The sequence below is a fragment of the Alligator sinensis genome, unplaced genomic scaffold (assembly GCF_000455745.1).
Source record: "Alligator sinensis unplaced genomic scaffold, ASM45574v1 scaffold183_1, whole genome shotgun sequence".
Taxonomy (NCBI): Eukaryota; Metazoa; Chordata; order Crocodylia; family Alligatoridae; genus Alligator; species Alligator sinensis.
In genome coordinates, this window is record NW_005842248.1 from 1280882 (window position 1) to 1290115 (window position 9234).

The 9234-nt window shown below is 51.3% G+C and overlaps 1 long non-coding RNA gene across 1 annotated transcript in view; it reads right to left on the minus strand.

Annotated features, from left to right (window-relative positions):
• Window positions 1–7539: 7539 nt before the first annotated feature.
• The window catches only part of LOC102373734, a 92824-nt gene continuing 91129 nt past the window's right edge, over window positions 7540–9234 (minus strand). The window contains exon 3 of the long non-coding RNA XR_324302.1: window positions 7540–7656. This is a non-coding gene — a long non-coding RNA (uncharacterized LOC102373734). The remainder of the gene's footprint in view (window positions 7657–9234) is intronic.

The window sequence follows — 9234 nt, forward strand, 5'->3', positions numbered from 1 at the left end:
CCAACCTCAGCGCAGGGGGGGTGACCCTCCTCTCACCGCAGCTGCAGTACAACTTGGCGGTGGCACAAGAGGTCATCCCCAGCTGGCTGCTGACCGTCCACATCACCCTGCAACATCAGAGCCTGCTCCTTGTTAATGTCTATGCGCCCACTGAGGGGAGGGAGAGCGTGGCTTTCTTAGAGACCCTGGGTGACCTACTTCATGATGTCAGTGAGAGCAATGACCTGCTCCTCGCAGGTGGGGATTTTAACTGCACTGTCGATGCACTGCTAGACTGGATGGGGCCAGAACCACACCTGCCTTCAGGTTGCAAGCTGTGGACTGTGCTGGAGGTGACGGATCTTGTCAAAGCCTGGCAGGTCCTGCACCAATACACCTGGACAAAGATGAGTGCCAGTGGGGATGCTATGGCCCACCTCAACCACCTCTACATCACCCAGCACCATCTGCCGTTACTGTGCAGCAGCCTCATCATAACATCAGGCCTCTCAGACCATGCCCCAGTCTGCTGTGAACTAAGCCTGCCTGGCAGGGCATGCACACGGGTCCCTTACTGGTGCCTCAACATCAGCCTGCTACAGGACGTCCACTTCAGGGATAGCTTCACCCACCTCTGGAGGAGTTGGGAGGCTGAACGAGCAGACTACTCCTGGTGGCTGTGGTAGGACGTGGGGAAGATCCAGGATCAGGCATTCTGCCAGCAGTATTCCCAGCTGGTGGCAAGTGAGATCTGCCGCCGCACCCAGGAGATGGAGGAGGATGTGGCAGAGCTCGAGGGAGCCCTGCTCCATGCTGGCAATGACATGGAGCTCCTCAAGAGCCTCCAGTCCCACAAGAAATTCCTGTGGGAGCTGAAGGAGGGCGCGGCCCATGGTGTGAGGGCGTGTGCTCACTGCCAGGAGCTGGCAGAGGCCGACACCCTGACCAACTTCCTCTTCGGCATGGAGAAGTGGCAGGCTGTGGCAAAGACCTTGGACCATCTCAAGACTCTGGAGGGATGGTGTGGGGAAAGAGAAGAGCCCCAGAGAAGTAAAATGTCCCCACCTGTATTGCAAAGAACTCTGCAGGACTCCTTCACCTGTTTCAGGAGGGGAGGGGGAGTCAGCAGGAGCTCCAGGATAAAAGGAGACCAGGGACAGGCAAAAAGGGGACACAGGAAATCAGAAGTGACTGACTCAGGCAGTGAGATGGCAGGGAGAGCTGGAGGCACTGAGGAAGCAAGGAAGACTGGGCTTAAGGGAAGCAATTCTGTGGAGGAAACTGCTGGGAGAAGGAAATGCCCAGAGAGAAACAGAAACTGCATGAGCCAGTTAGAAGGTACCATAAAGAACCTAATAGCAGGGCTGAAGAAAAAGGGTACCGCAAAGGTGGGACTATAAGGGCAGAAGAAGTGCCAGTTTGTTTTTTTGTTCTCCTTTCATTCGGGTGAGAGGAAAGTCACCCCAGATAATGTGTTTACAACTATCAGGACAATAAGCGAGGGCAAAGACTGGCTGGGATTACTGGCAGGTACAACCGGGCCCATTGGGGATACTGATTGGCCAGACCTAAAGACTCAAGGAGCATTTTTTTTGTACTGCTCAAAGGTAGATTGCAGAGACAACTGAACTACCACCCGGTGGAACAGGCAAGGGTTTAGGGGTTGGTGGAGCCCTCACTACACTAAGACAAATTACAAGAGCCAAAGCATCAAGACCCACATGCCCTGGCATTCTATTTTCTCCCATAAAAACAAGTCGTGGCAGGAGAAATCATGGACATGTGGGAGGGGCCAACAAGACATCACGGTGGACTTTGACTTGTTAGCTGAGGTGCTAAAGTTGTCTTGGTGTAGAAGATAGGGTAAGAAAAGAAGAAAAGGAAAAAAGCCACTCAGACAAGTGATGAGCTCCAGAGATTGATGATGCCTTTATTGATAGAGACAAGCCTCTACCACAGATAGGGGGGGACTTTTGGGGTGAAAGCCCACCATTGAACAGTGAACAATAAATAAGCCACAAATAAATACAAATAAACAACAGGTGAAATAATAGCAACAGGGGGTCCTAGCAGAGCCCTAGGGCTCTACTTATCTACTAATTTACAAACATGAGAGTTCACAAAATATAAGGCATGACATCACATCACTTATGGTACAAGAACCCCAAAGTTAAACTTAATTCCAAGGGGAAACCTCAATGCCCTTGGGCTTTTTCCAAGCCCTACAAGGAAGCTGGTAACTTTAGGGGGGCCCTCCCAGTGGGACCACCACTTTCAGGAGCACTTAACGAAACCAGGGGGGACTCCACCTCCTCTGTGGGAAACCTTTTTTCCCTGAAACTCATAGCTCCCAGGCCTGAAGGGTGGCCCTTGTCCTGTGTGCCAAGCTGGTCTCTCACCTGCGGTGGGCTTTGGGGTGGGGGTGGTCGCTGTCCCCTGGAACAGGGCTCCACTGTTGCCCTGGGGGGTCACGCCAACTCTCAGGATCTCAATATTGCGCTGTTAGGTAGGAGGGTGTGACACAATTGCACATATACAAAACACACACAAATTAATTAGGTTCATACACACCTACTACCAGCTCAGGCACATGCACATCCAAACCAGCCTAGACACATGCATACTTATCACCAATTCAAGCACATACACTATACACCCCAAAAGTTAGACACAGATCAATAATTCGTATATCATGCACACAATGCCATATATATATATGGCATATACAAACACACACTCACACACACACACACACACAATGTATACACACACACACACACACACTCACACTAGCAACTCAGATACACACACGTTCAAAATAACCAGTTTAGGTTCAAACCTATCACCAGTTTAAACCCATACACACTACACAAACCACATTTAGACAGAATCAGTTACCAGTTACCAACACCTGCACATCTAATACACATATGTGGATTAGTAATTCATATACCACACACACACACACACACAATGATAGCTATATATGTGTGTATATATGTGTATTTACTAATTCACACACATACCACCCACCTACACATACACACAGGTGAGTTCCTAAGTTGGGTGTTGTGATGTGTATGTATGCATGTGCTTGGTGTACTCGGGATACCTGGAGAAAGGTTAAGGTAAGAAAGTAGAAGTGTAAGGAGTTAAAGTTACCAGGACCGGGATTAGAACTAGTAGACTGCAGGGGCCTGGGCTGAAGAACTGAGGCTTGGGGGTAACTTTAGGTTAATTGATCTTAATTGATTAAAAGACAATGCCCAAAGCCTGCAGAACAGGGAAGCATGCCGGCACACAGTCTGGGACTGGAGCCAGAACTATGGGGCAGGTGAAAAGGTAGGTGCTGGAGAGGGAAAGTGAGACTAAGGGAAAGTGTGGGTGTTAAAGAGGGGCTCCGGGTGTGGAGGAAGGCTCCAGGGCACCTGGAGAAGTCTAGGAAGCTGTGGGTGAGGGGGGGAAGCCTGAAAACAGAGAGATGGACAGCAGAAAATCACAGAAAAAAGCAGCAGGAGAGACTGAAAGGCAGCAGGGGCAGCAGGAAAGCAGAGAAAGGCAGCAGAAAGTCACAGGGAAAAGGCAGTAGGAGCGTGGGAAGCAGGGGGACAGCAGAAAATAACAGGGAAAGGGACAAAAGAAACTGAGAGACAGCAGGGGCAGCAGGAAAGCAGAGAAAGGCAGCAGAAAGTCACAGGGAAAAGGCAGTAGGAGCGTGGGAAGCAGGGGGACAGCAGAAAATAACAGGGAAAGGGACAAAAGAAACTGAGAGACAGCAGGGGCAGCAGGAAAGCAGAGAAAGGCAGCAGAAAGTCACAGGGAAAAGGCAGTAGGAGCGTGGGAAGCAGGGGGACAGCAGAAAATAACAGGGAAAGGGACAAAAGAAACTGAGAGACAGCAGGGGCAGCAGGAAAGCAGAGAAAGGCAGCAGAAAGTCACAGGGAAAAGGCAGTAGGAGCGTGGGAAGCAGGGGGACAGCAGAAAATAACAGGGAAAGGGACAAAAGAAACTGAGAGACAGCAGGGGCAGCAGGAAAGCAGAGAAAGGCAGCAGAAAGTCACAGGGAAAAGGCAGTAGGAGCGTGGGAAGCAGGGGGACAGCAGAAAATAACAGGGAAAGGGACAAAAGAAACTGAGAGACAGCAGGGGCAGCAGGAAAGCAGAGAAAGGCAGCAGAAAGTCACAGGGAAAAGGCAGTAGGAGCGTGGGAAGCAGGGGGACAGCAGAAAATAACAGGGAAAGGGACAAAAGAAACTGAGAGACAGCAGGGGCAGCAGGAAAGCAGAGAAAGGCAGCAGAAAGTCACAGGGAAAAGGCAGTAGGAGCGTGGGAAGCAGGGGGACAGCAGAAAATAACAGGGAAAGGGACAAAAGAAACTGAGAGACAGCAGGGGCAGCAGGAAAGCAGAGAAAGTCGTGGTTCCTGGTTAAATCAATGTGAGGTGATGGCCCAGTCATTACAGGCCATTCAGTAGAGGCCTGTTACCATTGTGTTTCAATCATTCCCAATCACACTCATTCATCGGGGAACCAATTTACATGGGAGGGGTACGTGACTCATACAGTTGCAACATGGGATGCCCAGGCAGAGGACAGAAGATGGAGACTTGACATATAAAATGGAAACTTGACATGACTTTGGTTCACTTACAAACACAGGCCTAGACCATACAATATCCATATGAAACAATAAAAATCAATATGAAAATGATAATAATACAATATAAAATGGTGGATATCCAAAACCAAAAACTTGCTACCAAAATAAAAATGTTTAAAGCTTATCCTACATCTTAGCTTACTTACACTTATCTATAGGGAATAGAGAGGGACAGAAAAAGTCAGAAATGGTTGGGGAAAGGAGGTGGGGAATGCATTTTAAAATAAATACAACAAAAAAAAAAAAGAAAAAGAAAAAACTGGGGGTTTTGCTACACCATTATGCAGGGCTTCTGGGGCCTCTGGCTTTGCCATGTCTGCTGGCTCAGTAGCCTGAGCACTGTCTGGCTCCCCGGACTCAACCTTTTGCTATGGGTTGGGTGTCTTGGCTTCCCCATACACCACCAGGCTCGGTTGGCTACCAGACCCTCCATGCAGTGCCTCCTGCACTGAGCTCCCAGCCTTGTTCTGGGAGTTGAGGACCTGAGCCGCCCAAGTACTCCAAAGATCCTGCTCTGTGCATCAGCCTTTGCACCATGTCTCTGACTGCACGCCATCTGCTGCACGCAGTTTGCAGGATATGGATGTCATGCACCACGCTGCACACTGAAATCCTAGCCGCTGTACCTGTTTGCTGTTCCCTGCTGATGGAAGTCTTCATAGGCACTTTTGGGCTACTGCTTTGCCCAGCTGAGAAGCTCTCCTCAGCTCTTCTAAGCCCCACTCCTCTCTCTTCTCTGTCCCGGGTGCGTTCCCCTCATGCTGGGCATGCAGCTCCTTTTATACTCTCCAGAGCTCTGCCCCTGAAGTCTTCCAGACCTGAGTATTGCAATTTTCAATCAGGTCTGGGGAAGTGTGGGGGGTGGAGATTCTCTCCCCCTCCCCCCAGGAAAGGGGTATGACTTAACTCCTCTTGCTGCCTCCTGATTGGTGGATGGGCTCCACCAATCAAAACAGCAAGATTTTAATCCTGAGGCTCAACCCAAGCTCCAAAAGGCAAGTCTGCTACACTTGCATAAGTAGGTGCATCACAAACATGTCTAGGGAGGTGATACTTTCCCTCTATGCAGTATTGGTTAGGCCGCAGCTAGAGTACTGAGTCCAGTTTTGGGCACCGCACTTCAGGAGGGATGTGGATGGCCTGGAGAGGGTTCAGAGAAGGGCCAGCTGTCTGGTTAAAGGCCTACAGAAAAAACTCTATGTGGACCAATTGGGAGACCTGAACCTGTTCAGCCTCCGCAAGAGGAGGCTGAGAGGTGATTTCGTGGCTGCCTACAAACTCATCAGGGAGGGCCAGCAAGAAATAGGGGATGCAATGTTTACAAGGCGCCTGTCGGGGTAACTAGATATAATGGCCACCAAGTGGAAGAAAGCAAATTCAGATTGGACATCAGGAAAAAATTCTTTACAGTGAGGGTTGTCAGAATATGGAATGTGCTTCCAAGGGAGGTGGTGCTGTCCCTTTCCTTGGAGGTATTTAAAAGGAGATTGGACAGACCCCTGGCTGGGGTCATTTGCCCCCAGCACTCATTCCTGCCCAGGGCAGTGGGTCAGACTCAATGATCTAATAGGTCCCTTCCGACCCTAACATCTATGAAACTATGAATAATTGTTTTTCATTCATCATTAGAAGTAAACTTCTTAGCCTTGTGAAACAGGAGAGAACACATTTTTACACATAGTTAACTCTGGGGGCAGCCTTGGGCTGGCAGGGGCAGAGTCCCTGGAGTGTGTGGCCAGAAAATCATGGATGCCCCTTGTCCTCCCCCGGGCAGCAGTCGCCAGGACACTGTGTCCATGAGTTGCTTGCTGACCACTTTCTCATCCATCCCCACAGTAAGGCACCTGGGCAACTACCCATGGACCCCAGGCCTACAGTGCAACCCCAAGATCATGCACACTATAGATAGTTTGCAACAAACATGATATTTTATTTTCCTACCCCACTCCTTCACAAGAATAGATCCCCTCCTTCCCTTCCTCCCCAGAAACACACCTACTCCTTCCCCAACAGCATATTCCAGCCCTCCCTCTCAAGAACATACCTTTCCCTAACCCCAACACACACCACCGATAAAAGACTGTCATCCTGTGAAACTATGCACAGTGTGTTTTCAACTGGGGAGGGGACAGAGGTGTGGAGGCACCTACAGTGCAGATCATGGGAAATGGCACCTGGCAACCCAGCCGCCACCAACACCATGTTGGGTGTGGTTGTCATGGTGAGCCAGCAGGCTAAGGGCTGGCCCAGGGGCAAGGGCAGGCACAGTTCCATCCTGCTCAGCCTTCTCCCCCTCCTTCTCTATGCGACTGGGGCCAGCAGGGCCCAGGTGGGAAGCTGGCCTAACCATAGCCAGCTCCCACTCAGGGGCTGTATAGTGGTGGGGTGAGCAGTGAGCAGCAGCCCAGGCCACAAGGGTACCAGGATCAGAAGCAGGGGCAGGGGGTCCTGGCAGCTGCAAGCAGTACTGAACCTTGTTCCACACCCACTGGGGCACTTGACACTGGTCTGGCTTCCAGGGGCCAGGCAAGGCCAGAGCTTGGGCCAGGGCCTGGGTGCTGAGTGACATGAATGTGACTACCAGGGACAACACTGTGCCCAGGACTTGCCAGTTATCCTCTATGCCCTCGAGCACCTGGCACACTGTGGCACACTGCTCCTTATGCACCTTCACCAGTGTCTTCAGGAGGGTGAAATATCTCTCCTCAAAGGCCTCTCCTGGAGGGTGACCTGCCTCTCTTGGAGGAGGGCTGGGGGGAAAGCCTCCTCTGCTTGAGGGTGAGGTGCTTCTGGTCCCTCTGCCAGTCCCTCTCCAAGTTCTGGCAGTCCCAGACCCAAAAGTCTGTGAGCTGCTCCTTGGCTATGGTGACCAACTACTCCAGGAGCACTGTTTGGTCCTGCCTCTGATGCTGTTGAAGGCAATGCATGTGGCATGCACCTGCAAATGGTGGTGGTGGCATCCTTGCGGCTCTATCTCTGCTGGCAGCTGGTAGGTCTTCTCTATGTGCAGCTGCAGGTTCTGTGGAGCAAGAACAGAGAAGCTCTTTGTGAGAGTTTGCACCATTTTCAGAGATAACTCCCTCAGTTCAGGTCTTGTGAATGCAGAGTTGCTCAGGATCCATGATAAATTGGCCAGGTGGGCCCTTCCATAGGCAGCCTCTGGCCAACCCTTCCATCCCCACTTCCACAGTGGGGCAGGAAGGCTGCTTAATGCTTGCTGCAGGGAGCCTGCCTTCTCCATAGTCTACCCAGGCCAGGCTGGGGCTGGCCTCTTCTGGCAGCTGCAGCAGCAGCTCTAGATCAACTCCCCACTTCTCCTCCCTACAAGTCAAGCAGTTTGCTCCAGTGCCACTGGACCTGTGGTGCCCAGGTTCTGGTGGTGAGGGGCTCTGACACAGCTGGGACACAGAGATGATAACCTACTCCACCCTCCCCCTAGTGGCCTTGTGAGGGTGCCTTTTGTCTCAGTCCTGTGGATACATCATAATGAACTGCTTGAGTGCACTGTAGGGTGCCTGAACCACTATGCCTTGCTTCTGCTGATTGCCATGGTTCCCCAGATGCAACTGAGAAACTGGTGTGGGGTCCTGAGCTTTGAGGGTGTCCCAGGCAATCCCACAATTTCCCACAATGTGCGTCACCACCTGGAGGGGTATCTCAGCCTACACTATTAGTGCCTGACTTCCATGGCTGGGAGGAGAGTGCTGTTGTCATTGATGAGCGTCTCTGCATGTCATGGGCCCCTGGTTGCTTAGCTGGGAGCCTGCAGGATTGAGAATCAAGTCCTGAACTGCCTCCCACCTCCCTGCATGTTGTTGCAGGGGGGAGGGGTAGCAGGAAAGACTCTGACAGGCAGGGAATAGAACTTGAACAGGAAGAATGGGGAGGGGAGGAGAGGACCTTGAAAAGGGAAAAAGGAAAAGTCCTTTTTCAAATATACAGGGAGGATGAAGAAGGCACTGGGAAATGTGGGGCCCCTACAAGATGCGCTGGGCAATCTGGTGGTTGCACCAGAAGAGAAGGCAAACATCTTTAACAAATTCTTCACCTCCATTTTCCTGTGCAGGGACCGGGACTCCCCACCATGATTCAAGATGGACTTGAGGGGAATGCCTCAAGACCTAAGGTTGAGGAGGACTGGGTTAGAGTGCTTCTGGAGGGGCTGGATGTGTTCAAATCAGCAGATCCAGATGCTCTTCACCCCAGGGTGTTGAGGGAGCTAGCAGGGGTTATTGCAGGGCCCTTGGCACAGCTTTATGAGCACTCGTGGTGCTCGGGCCAGGTGCCAGATGATTGGAAGATAGCCAATGTGGTCCCCTTCTTTAAAAAAGGGAGGAGGGAGGACCCGGACAACTATAGGCCCGTCAGTCTTACCTCAATCCTGGGGAAACTGTTTGAGAAGATCATCAAGGAGCACATCTGTGATGGGCCGGCATCAGAGATGATGCTCAAGGGCAACCAGCATGGTTTCATTAGGGGCAGGTCATGTCAGACCAACCTGATTGCCTTTTACGATCAGGTCACAAAAGAATTGGATACAGGTGTCGCCGTGGATGTAGTCTTTCTGGACTTCAGCAAGGCCTTTGACACTGTCGAC